Below are 23,316 nucleotides of genomic sequence, written 5' to 3' on the forward strand. Positions count from 1 at the left end.
ACAACTTCTTTCATCACGGTGCGATGGCTAGCAGTTTTTGCGGTTTTTGTTTTTATCCTAACTTTTGATCCACAAATCAAAATAAGATAAAAAATATATTTTTGGAATTATATGAAAGTCTACTTTCCAACCCAGTTAGAATCAGATTTATGTCATTTGTATAATAAAAGATATGTCCAAATGAGTGAAAGGGGTTCAGTTTTGGATGGAGTTTGGTATTTCATTCATATCTTTTTCGTTATAGCTCGGAATTGGGATTATAATATATCATTGGAATGATAATTTCAAGGGTTATCCAACCATATAATATTTTGATAAAAATTATGAAGCACAAATATCATATCTGAACATCTTTTAGTTTGAATAGAACAAGGATTATCAAAAAGAGTTGTTTTATTCAATTTCAAACTCTTCTATCTTTATCTTTCAAGAAGAATAGATTAGAATATTTTAGAACTTTCTAGAAGTTCCTAAATAATTTCTTATTGGTTTAGGATTGGGATTAAGGTATTTGGATGATCACATGATCATAGGGTCGTAGGTAAGATGGACGTACGCTCGGTTTGGGCTTGGTTCTTAATTCGGATTTGGGCTTATAATATATCGTTGGAAAGCTCTTTTCAAGCCCCATCAAACTAAGAAATAATTGGACCAGGATTATGGACCAGAATAGAATGGTTTGGAAAATTTTATAACGAGGACACGAAATGAATGATTTTAAGTTTAAAGGCACGAAAAAATTATTTTAGTTTAAAACATTTTAGGAAAGGTTAGAAATGATCAAGGGAAATTGACGAGACTCTTCAATTCTTCACCTAATTCGATAATCAAAGACATGAAAGGTATTCATCACTGGGTTTGGTTTTCAGGCAGACACAATAAGGAGTCTATAAGACCCCTGCATCTTTATTGGATACACCCCACACATAAAGGTTATAGAGTCTTACAGCTATCTAATACTCAGTCACAATAGTAGAGATGTTGTTTTACATGAACAACATTTTCCACTCCATGGCCAACCATTTCAATTCTTTGTTCCTTCCCAAAACAATTCTCATATCTTCACAGATCCCTTCATTGAACATTATCCACCTTCCATTCCTCAAAGCATTCCTCTCACCAATTCTGATAACACTCATTCTTCTTCTTCTTCTTCTTCTTCTTCTTCTTCTTCTTCTTCTCACTAGTAGAAAATACTAAATGGCAAGCGGTTCAAACCCCCTAATGGCAAGCGGTCTTGAACCGCATGCTCTTAGGGAGCTTGCCATTGGCCTTTTAAATGGCAAGAGGTTCAGAACCGCTTGCCATTTGTAGTGAAAGGGCAGTGGTTTTGGCACCAAACCGCTGCACTACAGCTAAAAAAATAAAAAAATAATTTTTTTTTTTGGATTTTTTCATTTAAATTGATATACAATCAAAACATATATAAAAAACATTAATATTTTTATTAATTAATTATTGTAATAGTACATTACATCAAATAAAAATATTAAAAAAAAATTAATACAAGTTGCAACAACAACAAAACCAAGCAACAGCCCCGTTCCCTTTTCTCAGAACCACGCACCACCGCAATAATCACCTCAATCAGCCTCCAGAATTAATACCACCACCGGTCCACCGCACCTGAAACATTTAAAAAAAATGGAAAGCGATTATTTAGATCTAGACAAAACTGAAGAAAAAAAATTAAATCTAAACACCAACCAAAACCATCAAATTAACAAGAACCGACCAATTTTTTAAAAAAATACAACAAATTCAAAAACAAAATTAAAAATAAAAAAAATTAAAACAATAACTTACCTAGAATTGCAACACAATCCACCAAATTTAGCCTCGAATTTCATAAAAACTCTAAATCTAGAGTTTTTATAGTCGAACTTGACCTTAAAACCATTAATTTGGGTATAACCCCGATTTTTTTTTTAAAATTATGGCTCGATTTATAACAGAATTAGGTATGTCGCTCAGTATTTGTCGGTCGTCCCTCGACGTTGTTGTGGTGACTGGTGAGGCGTGAGAAAGGAAAGAAGGGAGGCTGAGAAAGGAGATAAGAGAAGAAAGAGAAGGAGATGGAGGGGAGGGAGGAGAGAGAAGTAAGGTGTGATGGAGGAGAGAGAGAGGAGAGATGGCGTGAAAATGAGAGGAGAGAGAAGAAATGAGGGGAAAGAGAGGAGAGAGAGCGTGAAAATGAGAGGAAATGGGAGAGAGGAGAGAGAATAAGAGGCGCCGCGTGAATGGGTTCAATTTTCTTATGATTTTTTAACAAATGGCAAGCGGTTCAATGTTCAAACCGCTTGCCATTTACAAATTGGCAAGCGGTTCACCCTAAACCGCTTGCATTTACAATTTAGCAAGCGGAATTCCAAATCCGCTTGCCATTTGGGGCTTCCCATTTACGTTTTTCTACTAGTGTCTTCTTCTTCTTCATCATCATCATCATCATCATCTTCTTCTTCTTCTTCTTCTTCTTCTTCTTCTTCTTCTTCATCTTTCTCTTTCAATGCTGACTCTCCTTCTTCTCCTATTTCTTCTTCTTGTAATTCAGCTAACACTCATGACAATAGTGTATAGGACATATATGTTGTTTTTCATATCAATGAGGTGCCTTTAACACCTAGACCAAGAAATTAAACCACCTTCGTGGATAAGGGATTATGTGTGTAACACTGCCTTTACTGACTCTTCTAAGCCAACTACTACATACTCATTGGTGTAATTTAGTTAGTTTTTCCAAGACATCCAGAGGTCACAAAGCTTTTGTTGCTTATTGTTCATCTTTCACTGAACCAAGAAGTTATACAGAAGCTAAATCTGATCTAAATTGGATCTCAACCAGGAACAGGTTATATAATAGATTCTCTATGGTCAATCACACCTGGGATATTGTTGATCTTCCTGTTGGTATAAAGCCTATTGGGTGCAAATGGGTTTACAAGATAAATTTAAGGGCAGATGTACTATTGAAAGGTTTAAGGGTAGACTAGTTGCTAAAGGCTACACTCAAAAGTTTGGAGTTGTCTATGAAGAGACTTTCTCTCATGTGGTAAAGATGTCATCAACTGTAAGGGTTGTGATTGGTTTGGCTTAGTTCCAACTAAATGTCAACAATGCCTTTCTTCATGGAGATCTCCAAGAAGAATTTAATATAAAGATTCCTACGTGTTTGACTTATGCTCCTTGTAAAGTGTGTGAGCTAGCTAAATCCCTATATGGCCAAAAGCAAGCATCTAGGCAATAGTTTGCCAAACTGCATTCTGAGCTCTAGAATCAGGGTTTTATTCAGTGCAAGAGTGACGCCTCTCTCTTCATCAAGAAATCTGATTCTAAGATCACCATTGTTTCTATCTATTTAGATGACATTATCATCACTGGTAATGACTTCTATCATTTAAAGTCTAAAGCAACACCTACATGATACTTTCAATATTAAGGATCTTGGCAAGTTGAATTATTTTCTGGGAATGGAGGTTTGTATCAGCATGATGGGATTATTATAACTCTAAACAAGTTCACCAAAGAGCTTCTATCTGAATGTTGTTTACCTTCCTTCAAGCATGTGGTCATTCCTCTACTTGTTAACCTCAAACTACAGACTTTTGATGGATCTTTATTGCCTGATCCTTCCTTGTATGGAAGTTTGGTTGGCAAGCTTAATTTTATTACTAATACAAGGCCCGACCTCTCCTAAACTGTTCAGACCTTAAGCCAATTTATGCAGCAACCTAGGTTTTCTCATTTGTTTGCTCTGCATCATACCTTGAACTATGTTTGGCCAATATTTTAATGAAGGCTGGAGAGTAAATTAGTCTACAAGCATTCTCTAGTTCTGATTAGGCTTAACTTCATATCCTTGTTGAAGATGGTTTGATACTGGTTATGTCTTGTAATTTGGGAATTCTCCTGTTAGTTGGAAATCAAATAAGCAAACTACAGTTTCTAAGTCTTCTTCTGAATTTGAGTATAGAGCTATGGCAAGTGCTAATGTTAAAGTCACTTATATGATTCGATTGTTGACTGAGCTAGGGATAACTGATTTGCTGCCTGTCACACTACACTGTGATAATCAGTCATTTATTCATATTGCCAAAATTCAGTATTTCATGAAAGTACCAAAACACATAGAAATTGATTGTCATTTATCAATGGAAAAAGTTATGGAAGGTTTGATTCAGCTTACTTACCTGCCAAATTCTTCTCAGCTTGCAAATTTTCTAAACAAGGTCTTACCTTCTTCTCAATTCAATGATCTTCTCAGCAAACATGGCATGACTAAGCCCTGCCGTGTTTGAGGGGGAGGGGGGTGTTGAGTATCCACCTCAACACATGTTAATAAAAGTTGTTATAACAACTTCTCCCACGTCAGCACACGTTGGTTGGGGTTCACTTGGAGTTTGTTACAGCTAATACATGTCAGACGCTGTAATAAAGAATGCTAGCTAGTATTAAATAACTATGCAAGTTGTATTTTATTTCATTCAGTCTTTGAAAACATTTACTTCTTGATTTTTTCTATGTAAAACTTCTTCTTCTCCATTAATAGATTTTCAATCTAGGTCTCGATCTGAATTTCTACGGATGCAGCTGTGACCTGTTTACTTAATTTCGTATTGCTTACGTTCTTCCAGTTTTCTTCGCTTCGATCTTTAACAAATTTCTAACACGAGCTTAATACATCAATAGCAGCTTTTTGTCGCAAAATTATGTTATAGTGTTATGAACCAATTTAAAACTTCCTCTGATGAGCTCGTTACGTATTTACCAAGCACTATTTTAGGGACTCATTAACCATTAATAGATCTCACTTATAAGGGACAAACTGAAGGAAGCCACGAAAAGGGACATTGTTTCACTAAGGTTTCAAACAAGCCATGAGATTATTTACTTTATATGGTTTTGAATCATTAAGATTAAGAGACAATGTTACGAACTTAATTAATCTAGTTAGTTTACACGTGTTTTGGCTTCTACTAAATTTTTATATTGACATGTGTAAAATATGATATTAGAATAGATTATGGATACAAAATTAAATCCTAGATACTACACTATTTTGTCTAAAAATAATTACATAAAATTACTAAATTTTGGTAACCAACTAGCTTAGAACCCGTGCCATGTACGATTATTAATGTATTTTTTTTTTGTGTTCTTACTTAAACTTAAAGTATAGTTATCCTTTTTTTTAGGGATAATAAATTTATAGTTATCTTGATCATCCTTTTTATGCAAAAATATACGTCAAGCATTATTTATGTAAAAATTTACATAAAAATTTGAGTACAAAATCGACATAATTATTATAAACCTTATACAAAAATAAAAGGTTTATAATAAATTTTGTCGATTTGTACTCATTTTGTATGTCAAAACCATATGATTGAATAAATGAATTTCCTTGGATTTTATTTATAAAGTTTTATATAAATTAAATTATCTAGATTGTTGCATTACTTTTATTATAAATCATTGAATAATTCAATAGTGTTTATATATGAAAAAATGTACAACATTATTACAAGGTCAATTAAATATAAAATTAAAACATTACTTACATATTTACATTGCAAAGTTTCATATGCGTGTTTTACAACATTCTTTTCAGTAATATACTTTGTTAAAATAGTTATTTTTTAATCATATTTGATATTCCGCATAATCTTTCTTTAAGGTGATGATAGTAAATTTTGTTGACAAAATTTTTATTTTTACGTATAGAATTTAAATGTATTTGAAGCTTTAATATAAGCAATATATGGAATACTATTTGGTGATAATTTTGACATATTTTCTATAATACACAATGACATGAATATTTTTAATATTATCACATGATAAAAATTATGGTGCTCAAATAGTATTGTCACATGATAATAATATGTTAAATATTAGAAAAATTTGACAATTACCACCTTCTATTATGTCCATTTTAGTAATTACCACCTTCTATTTTTTTCTTTGAAAATTACCACCTTCTATTTTCAAAAACATCAAAAGTTACCACCTTCTTGCCCCTCAACTACCACGTGACGTCATTTTGGGCTCATTCTTTCCCTTTCCTCCCTATTTCCCTCACAATTCTCATTCCTAACTCGATTCTCATCCCCCCTTTCACTTCTTTCCCCCCAAACAATCAAAAACACTTCAATTCACTCCTCCAAATCAAAATTGACGAACAATTATTGGTGGTTTGGGGGAAAAAAAGTGAAAAGGGGAGATGAGAATCCAAATAGGAATGAGAAATGTGAGGGAAATAGGGAGGAAAGGGAAAGAATAGGCCCAAAATGACGTCACGTGGTAGTTGGGGGGCAAGAAGGTGGTAACTTTTGATATTTTTGAAAACAGAAGGTGGTAATTTTCAAAAAAAAAATAGAAGGTGGTAATTGCTAAAATGGACATAACAGAAGGTGGTAGTTGTCAAAATTTCCTAAATATTATTCTAAGAAGATTTGACTAAAAAACAAAAAAAAAAATATTTTGGAGGGAAAAATAACACCAAGAAATGACACATGTTATCTATTTTAGTATTATGTAATGTAATTGATTGTTCTATTTAAATATATACCATACTAAATAACATTTTCAATATATAATGTAATAGATATGGAGAATATTTTATTTCAAATATGAAAAGTATGTGAATCAAAATTACCACAATTATTATAAGATTTTGTGAATAGCTTATATATAAATTTTAGTAGGTGGCAGCATTGGCTAAACAGAAAGAAAAAAAGGAAAAATAAAAAAGGAAGTTTTGTCTAGAACTACCCCAAAGATAAGGTCATTTGTAAACAACTACCCGATTTTTTTTATTTGTTAAGAACTACCCAAAAGTTAAGAAAAGTTTGGGTAGCACTACCCATTAGCGTTTTCCGTCTAAAAAACGTTAATCGGGCCCACTTTTTCACTTATTCCACTAAATTAACTCCCTAATTACCTTCTCTCTCCTCTCTAATTAACTTACCCTTAAACCTTAGAAAACAAAACTCCCAAATTTAGACATCCTACCAATTACAATGGCTAATTAAACATCCTACCATTTACAATGGCTAATTAGTAATTAAAATGCAAATTGAATTCAATCTCAAAGTCAAAATTACTGAAACCTAGAACTCAATTGAACCCTTAAACTCTAAAACTCAAAACCCCCAAATTTTTGGACCCATAAACCCTAATCCGAATCACTAATTTACACCCTATCTACTTATGTTAAATGCGTTTAATTAAAACTTGTAACCAAATACAACAAACAATGAATTAAAAGAATGCGTGAAACATTACATGAATAATTGAGAATTTGTGTTTAATTGATTTAGTATGTTCTCTTACATTTTTTGAGTGAGAATTGAGGGGAAGTTAATTGGGAAGGAGAGATAAGGTAATTAGGGGAGTTAATTAAGTGGGAAAAGTTAAAAGTGGGCCTAATAAAGTCTTAATTAGACGGAAAACGTTAATAGGTAGTGCTATCCTAACATTTTGAAACTTCCGGGTAGTTCTAAACGTTAGGATTTTTAAAAAAAAATGGGTAGTTGTTCACAAATATCCTATCTTTAGGGTAGTTCTAGACAAAATTCCCAAATAAAAAGGGGAGATTTTGGAGGGAAAAAACAGCACCAGAAAATGACATGTGTCATTTCTGGTGTCTGTTTTAATATTACAAAATTTACTGATTTATTGATTAATTGAAATTAAATTATTAGAAATAGTTTTTTTTTTTGTTTAATAATATTGATACATAAATAAGGATTCATACGACATCTATAAAGAGATTTACATCTAATAAACACATGACAATTAAATCAAATAAAAATATCTTTTCATCAGAGCTATGATTGTTGTTGCAAATAGTACATACTTCACACCCTTCTTCATATTGTTGTGATTTACGGCCTTTTTCAACGAGGAGGTATATCAATCTGTTGTAATCGTGAATAGAATTTTCATCTGATTACTTGTAATCGAAAGATTCACCTCTTTTTCGATCCCGCAAAAACCATTACTGATGAGTGACATTTATGGCACTCATTTGATCTCTTTTTGGATGAATTTCATTTCATTTTATAACTCTTTTCTTTAGTTTTCTTTAGTTTTACTCTTGATTTCTTCATTTTGTGCTTTACTTAGTTAGTTTCTTTATTTTGTGCATTTTCTAGTTTATTTGTTGTTTTTCTCTATTATTTGCTTTTTCTCTTTTGTTTGTAGGTTATGATCGATTGTCCAAGGATTCCCGAGCTTCCTTTCAATGTTTATCATCGCTTTTATGCCTTATGCTAGTGCAAAGAGCTCCTAGTCAAGAGGGACCCGAAGAGCAAGCTTCAAGGCCTTGTGTGAGCACCTTTCATGCCTTGTGTTCACCAAAAATACCAAGAAAAGTTGCTGCCTACTTCGTTCCCCATCACCATCACCTATGGTGTGTGCACCGGATGAGCTAGGACGAAGAAGGGAGGAAGTTCACCCAGCCAGGTGCGGGCGCACACAAGGGATGTGCGGCCGCACAGGTGGCGCGTGCGGCCGCACATCAGGCGCGTGCGGGCGCGCCCAGTTGGGTATGTTCCGTGCGCGCCTTTCTCTCTCCTACGAGCGGCCGCACCGGTGTGGGTCTATTTTTTGGCGTCATATCCGACTTCTCCTTTGTATATATAGTTATTTCCTTCTAATTTTAGCTAAGTTATCATTAAGTTTTTCATTCAACAATTAGATCTTTGTTTTTTATTAGAATTTTAGAGAGAGAAACTCAAGATTGAAGAGAGAGAAACTCATGGTTTTTGGTTGATTGTTCAAGAATTCTCCATTGTAATTGATCTTTTGATCAAGTTTGTAAGGATCTTTCATCTTTGATTTCAATATAAGTTTGTTTTTAGTTGATCTCATTTGTTTTTCATATGATTGGTGATTGTTTGATGTTTGATTGAAGTTTAATTGAAGTTTAATTGATTTTTGATTTGATCTTTTGATTTCTAATATGTTGATGATGAAATTGATGATTAGTGTAGTTTTTATCTTAATTTCTATGGCTAGTGAGTAGTTTACTTGCTAGGGTAATGGTGAAGCATGTATGAGTGATAGATTAGAGTAATTTGGGGATAATTAATGGAGTTGATGATGTGATTAAACTTGGTTGATGATTCATGTGCATGTGTGTAATTGATTGAAGCTTGGCCATATTTAATTGTTGCACTAGATTGCATTGTAAGCTCGCTTTGATACGGACCATTGATTAGTGACTTGCAATTTCTCGATTGAAGTATCTTGTGACGTTTCCTAGTTAGTGTTTAGCGTAGTTGGTGCTAGTTAGACCTCTAGGAGAATAACTTGGTATGCTCTTTTGGATGCATATTTGATCTTCCCTCATATCAATTGACTTAGTTAGTTTGACCTCCCCAATTACCCTTCTCTATTGCAATTACATGTGGATCCATTCCCCTAGTTTATATTACATTTGATTTTATACAAGTTCATTTGCATTGATTAGCTTTAGCTTTAGTTCTTACCATAAACCCCGCACTTGACTTCAGAGTAGCTTAACATTAGACAATAGACATTCAATTTCCATTCCTTTGGGTTCGACCTCAACTTACTACTATACTCCTATAGGAGTTTGTTGAGTTATTAATATTGTTTGATTGGGTGGGGAGGTAGCCCAATGACCTACCGTTTCTTCTCCCATCAAAATGGCGCCGTTGCCGGAGAATGGTGTCGTGATTGTGTATTGTTGTTGAGTATATTCCTCTTTATTTGCAAAATACAAAAAGATTTTACTCTTTAGGCTACACTTGTAGTCGTGCTACTAATATTTTCTTTGAGTTTTGCATGCATAGATCCCGAGATCGTTCAATTGTTCCCCTTGATCCGGAAATTGAGAGAACTCTCTCAAGGAGTAGAGTAGCTAACAAGTCATTGGATTATAGTTCTTCAAGCGAAGAAGAGATTGAAGAAGAGCAAGTTATGGGAGAAAATCCGAGAGTTGCCTTGAAGGAACTAGGAGTGCCCGGTGCATATAGGTTTGAGAGCAGCATAGCTCCACCTACAACACCGGCAAACGACTTTGAAATTCGGCCGGCCATGATCACCTTAATTGAGAGGAGACAATATAGTGGGGCTAAGAGTGAGAGCCCATTGAACCATCTTAAAGAGTTTGAAAAATATTGCAACACTATCAAAGTCAATGGAGTTTTTCAAGAGTTTATCTGCCTCAAGTTGTTCCCCTTCTCTCTCATAGGAAGATCTTTGGAATGGCTAGACAAAGAAGTGAAGCCCAATTCCTTGAGAACATGGGATGATGTCACAAAAGCTTTCTTGTCCCGTTTCTACCCTCAAAAGAAGACGGCGGAAGTAAGAGCTTTAATTCAAGGGTTCAAGCAAAAGCCAAATGAAAGTCTCTATGAAGCATGGGAGAGATTTAAGGAGTATCAAAGAGAATGTCCTCACCACGGAATCCCAACATACCAAGTGATCCAAATCTTCTATGGTGGTTTGAGTCCCCAAGGCAAGTCATGCCTTGATGGAGGGGCCGGTGGTCTTGTCATGAACAAGACCGAAGAAAAAGTGGTGGACATTATTAAGGATGTGGTTACCTATTATAGAGATTGGCAAGATGGGGAGAGAGAATCTTCAAGCAAGTAATCTTCATTGTATTCGGTGGACCATCTAAATGCGATCAACAATCTTTCCTCTCAAATGACAAACTTGGGAAAGGAGGTGACCGCAATCAAAGCCAAGCTGGAGAGTGTTTCTTCCTCTTCTCAAGCTTCGAATCTTCCCTCCCAATTTAAGGGGAGAGGTACTTCTTCTAATTCTCAAACCCCTCCCACTTCACATAATATACCTATGGGTTGTTTGTTTTGTGATGCATGTGGATCATATGATCATGACTCTAGCAATTGTAATAATAAATGTGTTGATGAGTTTGATAACAATGAGTGTGAGCATGTGAATTATGTGTCAAACAACAATGTTCAAAGGTTTGATAATCAAAGAGGTCAATGGAATAGGAATTACCAAAACCAAGGCAATTTTGACAACTATAATCATGGTGGTGGTTATAGAAACCAAGGGAACCAAGGTTCTCGTGGTAGCCATAATAACCAAGGTTATAGTGGCCAAAATCAAAGCCAAAATTATGGTAATCAAAACCAAGGTTATGGAAATCATAACCAATTAGTTGTAACCATAATCAAGGTTATGGTCAAAATCAAAATAGGGGTACTTGAAACAATCAAGGAAGGGGCAATTTTCAAAATAATGCTCAAAGAGGTCCCCCACCCGGATTTGTTCCAAACACTCAAGGTGAAAATTCCTATTCACAACCTTCTTCACCTAGGACTAATTTGGAAGAATTGATTGACAATCAAACTAAGATCATTAACACCTACATGGCGGTTAGTGATAAGAAGTTCAATGAGATGATGACTCACAATAAGATTCTTGAGACTCAAATAACCCAACTAGTAAACACTCTCAAAGATTATGCTAGTCCTTCTTCTTTACCTTCCCAAGGTGTTGAACCAAAGAAACCCGTGTATTCTATTACCACTAGTTGTGGAAGTGACCTTAGTGAGGGAGTTTCTTGTTCAATGGAGGGAGAAGATGAGGGGAGTGCTTTGGAGAATGAAGTTGAGAGGGTTGAGTCCAAGGAAGTCTATTGTGAGGATGAGGAAAAAGAAGAGAATGTTGTTGGAAAGATTTGTGAGGAGGAGATATTTCCCGATCTACCTTACCCCCAAAAATTCTTAAGGTTTAAAATGGATGAGCAATTTGGGAAGTTCATTGAAGTTCTTTAGAAAGTTAATGTTTCCACACCCTCTACCGAGCCAATTCCCAAAATGCCTAGGTACTCCAAGTTTCTTAGGGAGATTCTAGAGGAGAAGGAGGAATGTAATGAGGGCAATTCGGTGGAAGGAGGGAAATGTTTTAGTGCTCTTATCCATGGTGAGCTTCCGGAGAAAATGGAGGATCCGGGAAACTTTTCAATTCCTTGAAAGATCAAGAGAATGATGTTTGAGAATGCTCTATGTGATCTAGGAGCTAGTGTGAGTATCATGCCTTATTCGGTTTTCAAAAGACTTGACTTAGGTGAGCTTCTACCATCCAATATAACCCTTCAATTGGCCGATCGATCTATCAAGATTCCTAAGGGGAGAGTTAATGATGTCCCCCTTAAGATTGGAGAGTTTGTTTTTCCCGTAGATTTTGTGGTTTTGGAGATTGAGAAAGATGAACATATTCCTATCATCTTAGGGAGACCTTTCTTAGCTACCTCGAGAGCTTTGATAGATGTGAAAGGAGGCCGCATTACTTTGAGATATGGTAAGCAAGAGGAGAGTTTTAAGTTGAAACCAATGCATGAGTCTCTATCTTTTGTGCAAGATATAACATGTGCTAGTTTTTCTCGTTCTATTGACAATGTATGCATGATTGATTCTTCTACTAACAATGCTCTTGAGAATTTTGATGATGTTTTTGCAAGTTTTGATAGCATGAAGGTTAGTGAAGAAGAAATTGTGATTCCCAAGCCAAAGGATGAGGAGGAAGTTGAGATTCCAAGTTGGTTTGAGTTTAGTTCTCAAGAAGAAGAGAAAGTTTCTATGGTTGTGGATGTTGAAGTTCCATCTACATTGAACAAAAAGCCGAAGAAGAAGGCTCGAGATTCAAAGAAGTTGAGAAAAAGAAAGAAGTTGAGAAAAGAAAAATGTGAATTTGAGAAGAATTCCATGGAGATTTCATCAAGCAACAATGAGAGGTTTCTTAAGAATGAAGAGGATTTTGCTCTTTACTACTACCTTGAAGAAGGTAGTGTTCTTTGACCCTCCATGATTTGGAGGAAGGGTCGAGCTTAGGACCTTAAGCAAGCGCTTCCCGGGAGGCAACCCGGAAATTCTAACCTTTCCTTTTGATTTTTTTATTCTTCTTGTTTTTCTTTCTTTTATTACCTTTTCTTTTCTTTCACTTTTCTACTTGTTTGGATTTTTAGGATGAACTTTGCGGGATTGGATTTCTTCAAGATAGCATGATGAATGGAAGGTGTTTGCGGCACTTATCACGGTTTTGTTCAATTCCGATCAATATTTGAGGTAAAAGGGGTAAAAATTTTAGGGAGGTAAGTTAGGAAATTTATGTTTTGAAAGTTGGAGGAAGTTGATGCCTAGTTAGTTCTTGTGATGAGTACATAAATCTTTAACTTTGAGCTCACTAAAAATGTTTTTAGCTACTGCCTATGTTGTTGCTCATCACCATCATGATTCATGTGCGCACCCAAGTGATCAGTAAGCATCAAAGAGAAAAAAAATAAAAATAAAAAATAAGAGGAAGAGGAAGCACAGCAGTGTGCGGGCGCACACATAGCGTGTGCGGGCGCACACCCATCAGGTGCGGCCGCACTCCTGTGGCCGTGCCTCCCTTTATTTCCTTTCTCCTTCTTCTTTCTTTCATTTCCCTCATTCCTCATTCTCTATCTCACGCACTCCCCTTCTGAAACCCTCCTTTGTGCGCACCTTACCCTCACCATTCACCATCAAATTTTTCAAAAATTCTTCATAACAATCACTCCATTTTCATTAAAAATCACTCACAAACCTTCCTACTCATCAAATTCCACACATTTTGACCAAAATAAACCCTCATTCTCTCTCCTCCATTGTTGGGTGTAAATTGGGGCTTTTGTGTGTGCTTGCAATTGGAGGCTCTAACTTGGTCAATCTTGCTTCTTGTTTGGTACAATCACTTTTCCTTGCTTTAATTTTGTTAATTATATCATAATTTTGCTAGATTGAATTTTTTTTTGTATGAGCATGAATAGTAGTAGTATGGGTTTTGTGATTTTTGATGATTGATTTTGATTTTGGATGTGAATTTGTGATGTTTGATGATTGTAATTGCATAATATTGTGTTGTTTGTTGGTTTTGTACCTATTGTCATCATTGTTGGTTGATAATTTTTGAGATTGAATTTTGGAAATTGTGTAGTAAGTTGTTGAAATTGGTATTGGTTAATTGGTTGTTCTTTCGATTGTTGAAAGAGGTTGTTCTTGGATAATTGGTGTATCTGGTTTGATTGGAATTGATTTTGGTGGAAGAAAGTGTGAGTTGTGAATTGAAAATTTTGGTTGTAAGGTGTGACTCTTGGTGTGGTGTTCTTTGGATTATTGGAATTTTTCTTGGATTGTCTGTTTGGTGATTTTCCCTAGCCTCAAAAATGTCTAAACTTCTCAAGAAATTCACCAAAAAGAGAAAAACCGATGTTTCCATCGAGGAACCTCGCCCAAGTACATCTTCCCGGCCTAGCACTTCTTCTAGGCCAAGCACATCTTCAAACCCCTCCTCTCAAACACGATCACCTACCCCTTTTCCTAAAAAGAAAAACCTCACTGCCGATCAAAGAACCATTTACAAACAACTAAAGGAAGAAAGAACCCTAAAGCCGACCCGCCACTACCTCCAACGTGATATGACTAGTTTGGGGATAGATGAGGATGTGAGGTCTTTGCTCTTGAACTTGAAAATGGGGTCTTTCATCAACTCTTCCTACCGCACCTACAAGGAGCCAACATTGGAGTTCTTGGCTACCTTGGAGCTTGTGCCCATGGGAGGGCAATACCGGGTGCGTTTCCAAATTTTCAACCATCCTTTTGATCATTCATTGGAAGAATTTAATACGGCGTTGGATTTTGACCCCCATGGGGATATTTTGAATGTGGAGCCGTATATCTTCCCGGAGTATGATCACAACTCTTGGTGGGAGGATATTTCGGGTGGTAATGAATTCATCACCAACAAAGCCAAGATCTCATCGGTGTACCAACCTTGTCTTCGGGTAGTATACCGCCTTTTGGGGTACGTTGTGTTCCCCAAGCAAGAGTTAGGGAAGACGAGCAAGCTAGAGCTCAAGGTGCTTTGGTTGTCCACCCGCCCGGAGTATCGTCTTACCCGATTATGTCCTATCTCTAGTCCTATCCTACACAATTCTGTCCAAGCCGATTGAACTTGGGGTACATCTTTGCCCAATATTGTGTTAATCTAAGGGGCCGAAGCACGGGAGAGATACCATGCGGGGGCATGGTAACAAGGCTTTTGACTCGCCAAGAACTATGAAGATAACACTACCCAATATCTTGACTTAAGACAATTGGGGCAAATTCAATTCATCTCCAAGAACTATGAAGATGGGAGATATGAGTGGTTAAGGAACAACGAGCATTGGTACTTCTTTCCTAACCCCGGGTTGACTTCTTTGGGCCGGATCAACGCCGAGAACATTTGGCATGTCCCTAGGTCCTTTCGGCGCCCCAACTGTGACTCCGATGAGAATGATGAGGAGTTCCAAAGAGTCCAACAACAACAACAACAACGACGACAACAACAACGTCAACAACAAAAACAAATTCCACAACAACAAGTTCCTCAAGAACAACAAGGGCAACATGCTTATGAGAATGCCGACATGAGGGCTCTTAGTGAGCAAATGAGCAGATTGCAAATTCGATGACTACTACCTACCTTTTTGCATCAAATTCGACTTTGTCTTTTGCATGATTTAGGACAAAGTCTAATGTATAAAGTCCAATTCAAAATAAAAATGAAAAATAAGCCTCAAAATCATACCACAAATAAGAAAAGAAAAATAAAAGAAAATAAAAGAAAAGGAAAATAAAAGAAAGGAAATGGAGACATAGAGAAAGGAAAATAGGAGAAATATAAAGAAATGGACTAGAAAGCAAGTTAAACACATAAGAATCCCAATCGACAAACAAGTGATCGATAGACATCATCGTCATCGATCCCAAACACATTACGTGTTAACAAGCATTCATCCTCGAACCATTCAACTTCCCCTAAACTAATCCTATTCTATGCAACCAAAGAAAAATAAAGAGAAAAATAAGAGCCCTCATGTCGGCATTCTCATAAGCATGTTGCCCTTGTTGTTCTTGTTCTTGAGGAACTTGTTGTTGTGGAATTTGTTGTTGTTGTTGACGTTGTTGTTGTCGTTGTTGTTGGACTCTTTGGAACTCCTCATCATCCTCATCGGAGTCAAAGTTGGGGCGCCGAAAGGACATAGGGACATGCCAAATGTTCTCGGTGTTGATCCGGCCCAAAGAAGTCAACCCGGGGTTAGGCAAGAACCACCAATGCTCGTTGTTCCTTAACTACTCATATCTCCCATCTTCATAGTTCTTGGAGATGAATTGAATTTGCCCCAATTGTCTCAAGTCAAGATATTGGGTGGTGTTATCGCCAACCTCCTTGCAAAAGGGTAGATAGTGGTCAAGGCGGAGGCGAGTCAAAAGCCTTGTTACCATGCCCCCGCATGGTATTTCTCCCGTGCTCCGGCCCCTAAGATCAACACAATACTGGGCAAAGATGTACCCCAAGTTCAATCAGCCTCGATACTCCGGGCGGGTGGACAACCAATGCACCTTGAGCTCTAGCTTGCTCGTCTTCCCCAACTCTTGCTTGGGGAACACAACGTACCCCAAAAGGCGTTGTACTACCCGAAGATAAGGTTGGTACACCGATGAGATCTTGGCTTTGTTGGTGATGAATTCATTACCACCCGAAATATCCTCCCACCAAGAGTTGTGTTCATACTCTGGGAAGATATACGGCTCCACATTCAAAATATCCCCATGGGGGTCAAAATCCAATGCTGCATTAAATTCTTCCAATGAATGATCAAAAGGATGGTTGAAAATTTTGAAATGCACCCGGTATTGCCCTCCCATGGGCACAAGCTCCAAGGTAGCCAAAAGCTCCAATGTTGGCTCCTTGTAGGTGCGGTAGGCAGTGTTGATGAAAGACCCCATTCTCAAGTTCAATAGCTAAGACCTCACATCCTCATCTATCCCCAAACTAGTCATATCACGTTGGAGATAGTGGCGGGTCGGCTTTAGGGTTCTTTCTTCCTTTAGTTGTTGGTAAATGGTTCTTTGATCTGTGGTGAGGTTTTTCTTTTTAGGAAGAGGGGTAGGTGATCGTGTTTGAGAGGAGGGGTTTGAAGATGTGCTTGGCCTAGAAGAAGTGCTAGGCCGGGAAGATGTTCTTGGGCGGGCTTCCTCGATGGAAACATCGGTTTTTCGCTTTTTGGTGAATTTCTTGAGAAGTTTAGACATTTTTGAGGCTAGGGAAAATCACCAAACAAACAATCCAAGAACAATTCAAATAATCCAAAGAACACCACACCAAGAGTCACACCTTACTACCAAAATTTCCAATTCACAACTCACACTTTCTTCCACCAAAATCAATTCCAATCAAACCAAATACACCAATTATCCAAGAACAACCTCTTTCAACAATCCAAAGAACAACCAAATAACCAATACCAATTTCAACAACTTACTACCCAATTTCCAGAATTCAATCTCAAAAATTATCAACCAACAATGATGACAATAGCTACAAAACCAACAAACAACACAATGTTATGCAATTTCAATCATCAAACATCACAAATTCACATCCAAAATCAAAATCAATCATCAAAAATCACAAAATCCATACTACTACTATTCATGCTCATACAAAAAATTCAATCTAGCAAAATTATGATATAATTAACAAAATTAAAGTAAGGAAAAGTGATTATACCATACAAGAATCAAGATTGACCAAGTTAGAGCCTCCAATTGCAAGCACACACAAAAGCCCCAAATTACACCCAACAATGGAGGAGAGAGAATGAGGGTTTATTTGGGTCAAAATGTGTGGAATTTGATGAGTAGGAAGGTTGTTGAGTGAAATTAGATGAAAATGGAGAGATTTTTATGAATATTTGATGAAGAATTTGATGGTGAATGGTGAGGGTAAAGTGCGCACAAGGGAGGGTTTGAGAAGGGGAGTGCGTGAGAATGAGAGATGGAATGAGGGAAATGAAAGAAAGAAGAAGGAGAAAGGAAATAAAGGAGGCATGACAGCAGGGGTGTGCGGCCGCACCAGGTGCGTGTGCGCCCGCACCTATGCTGCGCCCCTCTTTCTTCTTTTTTTTTTCTTTCTTTGATGCTTACTGACCACTTAGGTGTGCACATGAATCATGATGGTGATGAGCAACAACATAGGCAGTAGCTAAAAACATTTTTAATGAGCTCAAAGTTAAAGATTCATGTACTCACCACAAGAACTCACTAGGCATCAACTTCCTCCAACTTTTAAAACCTGAATTTCCTATCTTACCTCTTTAAAATTCTTACCCCTTTTACCTCAAATTTCGATCGGAATCGAATACAACCATGATATGTGCCGCAAACACCTTCCATTCATCACGCTATCTTGAAGAAGTCCAATCCCGAAAAGTTCATCCTAAAAATCCAAACAAGTAGAAAAGTGAAAGAAAAGAAAAGGTAATAAATGAAACAAAAACAAGAAGAATCAAAAATCTTCCTCAAAAAAAAAAAAAGAAGAATCAAAAATCAAAAAGAAAGGTTAGAATCTCCAGGTTGCCTCCCGGGAAGCTCTTGCTTAAGGTCCTAAGCTCGACCCTTCCTCCAAATCATGGAGGGTCAAAGAACACCACCTTCTTCAAGGTAGTAGAAAGAGAAAAATCCTCTTCATTCTTAAACAACCTCTCATTGTTGCTTAATGAAATCTCCATGGAATTCTTCTCAAATTCACATTTTTCCTTTCTCAACTTCTTTCTTTTTCTCAACTTCTTTAAATCACGAGCCTTCTTCTTCAGCTCTTTGTTCGATGTAGATGGAACTTCAACATCCACAACCATAGAAACTTTCTCTTCATCGTGAGAAATAAGCTCAAACCAACTTGGAATCTCAACTTCCTCCTCATCCTTTGGCTTGGGAATCATAATTTTTTCTTCACTAACCTTCACCCTATCAAAACTTGCAAAAACGTCATCAAAATTCTCAAGAGCATTGTTAGTAGAAGAATCAATCATGCATACATTGTCAATAGAACGAGAAAAACTAGCACATGCCATATCTTGCACAAAAGATAGTGTAGACACCCACTTGTGTCTCCCCAAAACCAAACCCAGTGATGAATGCCTTTCATGTCGAACCATTATCGAATTAGGTGAAAGTGGTTGAAAGTCGAGTGTTGCGGTTTAGTTTTAATTAGAATTCTCTTCTCTCTGTTTTTGAAAATAACTCTATATATTTGAAAATAGCCAAACCAGTTTAGTTTGGTCCATAATTAAGGTCCAATAATAGTGTAATTGGATGGGGCTCGAAAAGACCTTTCCAACGATATATTATAAGCCCAATTCCGATGAATATTGAGGAAGTTATGGCCAAAATACTAAACTGGGCCCGGTTAATTATTTAAATACGGCCCAATGATCTAGAGGAGGGCCCAATGTTAATTATTATTCCTAAAATTATTAGGATTAATTATAATTTCCTAGAAGTTTCTAGAAGATTCTTTTTAATTCTAATATTATTAGATTTAATAATTAATTAGTTTAAAAAAGACTTTTATTTGGAGTAAAATATTATAATATTATTTTATTATCTTAAAAATACGTATTTTATCTTCTGTACGGATTCCGTAGATCAAGTTGATTAAAGATCGGATTCCGCGTGTAGAAAACGCGCTAATACAGGCTGTCGCCAAACGACAAGTCTGTCGCCGCGCGACAGAGTCGATTCCTGGCTACATCGTGTAGTTTTATTCCTTATCAAATTCTATGTTTTTCCGGACTATTTTCCTTATAAATAGAGTCCGAATCCCTGTTTTCAGAATCATCAACTCTCATCATTAACTATCAACTCTCATCCTCAATTCTCTCTATTCTCTCTCTAAGCAATATAGCTTAATTCTTTCTCTCTCTCTCTTTCTAAACCAACCTTTCAAATACACAATTCCGCATTCACAAGATTTAGAATCTCTTAGCCAAGTTCGAAGTTGCCTTCGCCCTAGACGTGCAAGATTTGATAAGTTCTGAGGGTTTGGTCCAAAACTAGTCAAAACTTTATTTAATTTGATTTCAATTTAATTCTTTAATAATTCTTATTATTTTCATTGAAGTTTACTAACTTGTGTATTTTGTTATTAGAAAGAGGTACGAGGCTTCAAAGTACGTAATCTTATTACTCTCTTTCAATGTAGAAAGCATGTTTATTAATGTTTAATTCCTAGTATCATGTTAGGATGTTTTTATTGCTTCCTAGTATCATGTTATGATGTTATTTTATGCTTTCTAGTATCATGTTTAGGGTGCATTTACTCTTTTCTAATGTCATGTTATCATGTTAGTACCATGTTAGGTTTAAAGCTTTCATCTTTATTGTTTAGTGACATGCTAGGATTTGTTATTAATCTTGTTAGTATCATGCCTAGGATCTTGCTATTATATTTAAGCTTTATTATGCCTTATCATGATTATCATTATATTATGATTATTATTATTTATTGTTTATTATTATGTTGCTTGATTTATTTTATTGTTATTGCTTGATCACACCTTTTATGATTGTTAAAGGGAATTTGTACTTGAAATCACGCTTAATAAGATAATTAATAATTTGGTTTAGGCTAATGTGATTTTAACTCAAGTGATCGCCAATAATAGTTTTATTTGTGCATTAATATTCAACCAACATAGATTAAACAGGGTAGGTTCAATATAATGTTTGTATGTTATTCGAAAAGCGCGCAAGAATACGAGCAGAACAAAGTAAAGGCCTATTTTATAGGGCGGGTCCTTTCTTTTGTAGATTGGATTCGTACCCTCATCCCCGGACCCTGTTTGGTTCAAGACCTTATGGAGTTGATGGTCCTTTTGGATTGTCTTTTGGGTTTACAAGTTCCTAAAACTTGTTGGCGACTCTTTTGCTCTCTTTTCTTTCCCTTTGGAACGCCACCGTACTTTAGTGTATGATCACAGTGGGGTTCAAGTTTGGGATCATAATGCTTGAAATATTCCCTACAGATAGAGACTCATGCATTGGTTTCAACTTAAAACTCTCCTCTTGCTTACCACATCTCAAAGTAATGCGGCCTCCTTTCACATCTATCAAAGCTCCCGAGGTAGCTAAGAAAGGTCTCCCTAAGATGATAGGAATATGTTCATCTTCCTCAATTTCCAAAACCACAAAATCTACGGGAAAAACAAACTCTCCAATCTTAAGCGGGACATCATCAACTCTACCCTTAGGAATCTTGATAGATTGATCGGCCAATTGAAGTGTCATATTGGATGGTAGAAGCTCACCTAAATCAAGTCTTTTGAAAACCGAATAAGGCATGATACTCACACTAGCTTCTAGATCACATAGAGCATTCTCAAACATCATTTTCTTGATCTTGCAAGGAATTGAAAAGTTTCCTAGATCCTCCATTTTCTCCGGAAGCTCACCATGGATAAGAACACTAAAACATTTCCCTCCTTCCACCGAATTGCCCTCATTACATTCTTCCTTCTCCTCTAGAATCTCCCTAAGAAACTTAGAGTACCTAGGCATTTCGGGAATTGGCTCGGTAGAGGGTGTGGAAACATGAACTTCCTTAAGAACTTCAAGGAACTTCCCAAATTGCTCATCCATTTTAAACCTTAAGAATTTTTGGGGGTAAGGTATATCGGGAAATCTCTCCTCCTCACAAATCTTTCTAACAACATTCTCTTCTTTTTCCTCATCCTCACAATAGACTTCCTTAGACTCAACCCTCTCAACTTCATTCTCCAAAGCACTCCTCTCATCTCCTTCCTCCATTTAACAAGAAACTCCCCCACTAAGGTCACTTCCACAACTACTGGTAATAGAATACACGGGTTTCTTCGGTTCAACACCTTGAGAAGGTAAAGAAGAAGGACTAGCATAATCCTTGAGAGTGTTTACTAGTTGGGTTATTTGAGTCTCAAGCATCTTATTGTGAGTCATCATCTCATTAAACTTCTTATCACTAACCGCCATGTAGGTGTTAATGATCTTAGTTTGATTGTCAATCAATTCTTCCAAATTAGTTCTAGGTGAAAAAGGTTGTGAATAGGAATTTTCACCTTGAGTCTTTGGAACAAATCCGGGTGGGGGACCTCTTTGAGCATTATTTTGAAAATTGCCCCTTCCTTGATTGTTCCAAGTACCCCTATTTTGATTTTTACCATAACCTTGATTATGGTTACCACTACCTTGGTTATGATTTCCATAACCTTGGTTTTGATTACCATAATTTTGGCTTTGATTATGGCCACTAAAACCTTGGTTATTATGGCTACCACGAGAACCTTGGTTCCCTTGGTTTCTATAACCACCACCATGATTATAGTTGTCAAAATTGCCTTGGTTTTGGTAATTCCTATTCCATTGACCTCTTATTTGATTATCAAACCTTTGAACACTATTGTTTGACACATAATTCACATGCTCACACTTAGTGTTATCAAACTCATCAACACATTCATTATTACAATTGCTAGAGTCATGATCATATGATCCACATGCATCACAAAACAAACAACCCATAGGCATATTTTGTGAAGTGGGAGGGGGTTGAGAGTTAGAAGAAGTACCTCTCCCCTTAAATTGGGGGGGAAGATTCAAAGCTTGAGAAGAGGAAGAAACACTCTCCAACTTGGCTTTGATTGCGGTCACCTCCTTTCCCAAGTTTGTCATTTGAGAGGAAAGATTGTTGATCGCATTTAGATGGTCCACCGAATACAATGAAGATTGCTTGCTTGAAAAGTCTCTCTCCCCATCTTGCCAATCTCTATAATAGGTCACCACATCCTCAATAATGTTCACCACTTTTTCTTCGGTCTTGTTCATGACAGGACCACCGGCCCCTCCATCAAGGCATGACTTGCCTTGGGGACTCAAACCACCATAGAAGATTTGGATCACTTAGTATGTTGGGATTCCGTGGTGAGGACATTCTCTTTGATACTCCTTAAATCTTTCCCATGCTTCATAGAGGCTTTCATTTGGCTTTTGCTTGAACCCTTGAATTAAAGCTCTTGCCTCCGCCGTCTTCTTTTGAGGGTAGAAACGGGAAAAGAATGCTTTTGTGACATCATCCCATGTTCTCAAGATCTTCCTATGAGAGAGAAGGGGAACAACTTGAGCCGGATAAACTTGAGGCGGATAAACTCTTGAGAAACTCCATTGACTTTGATGGTGTTGCAATATTTTTCAAACTCTTTAAGATGGTTCAATGGGCTCTGATTCTTAGCCCCACTATATTGTCTCCTCTCAATTAAGGTGATCATGGTCGGCCGAATTTCAAAGTCGTTTGTCGGTGTTGTAGGTGGAGCTATGCCGCTCTCAAACCTATATGCACCGGGCACTCCTAGTTCCTTCAAGGCAACTCTCAGATTTTCTCCCATGACTTGCTCTTCTTCAATCTCTTCTTCGCTTGAAGAACTATAAT

The 23,316-nt window shown here is 36.7% G+C and overlaps 2 non-coding genes across 2 annotated transcripts; one reads left to right on the forward strand and one right to left on the reverse strand.

The window, feature by feature from the left end:
* Positions 1-10,332: 10,332 nt before the first annotated feature.
* On the reverse strand, positions 10,333-10,439 carry LOC145609913 (small nucleolar RNA R71). The gene has a single exon (XR_014106181.1). It is a non-coding gene; the product is annotated as a small nucleolar RNA R71 (small nucleolar RNA).
* Positions 10,440-22,803: 12,364 nt separating this feature from the next.
* LOC145609927 (small nucleolar RNA R71) lies at positions 22,804-22,909 on the forward strand. The gene has a single exon (XR_014106193.1). It is a non-coding gene; the product is annotated as a small nucleolar RNA R71 (small nucleolar RNA).
* The last annotated feature ends 407 nt before the right edge of the window (positions 22,910-23,316 follow it).

Source organism: Chenopodium album, chromosome 23 (genome assembly GCF_948465745.1).
Source record: "Chenopodium album chromosome 23, dcCheAlbu1.1, whole genome shotgun sequence".
Taxonomy (NCBI): domain Eukaryota; kingdom Viridiplantae; phylum Streptophyta; class Magnoliopsida; order Caryophyllales; family Amaranthaceae; genus Chenopodium; species Chenopodium album.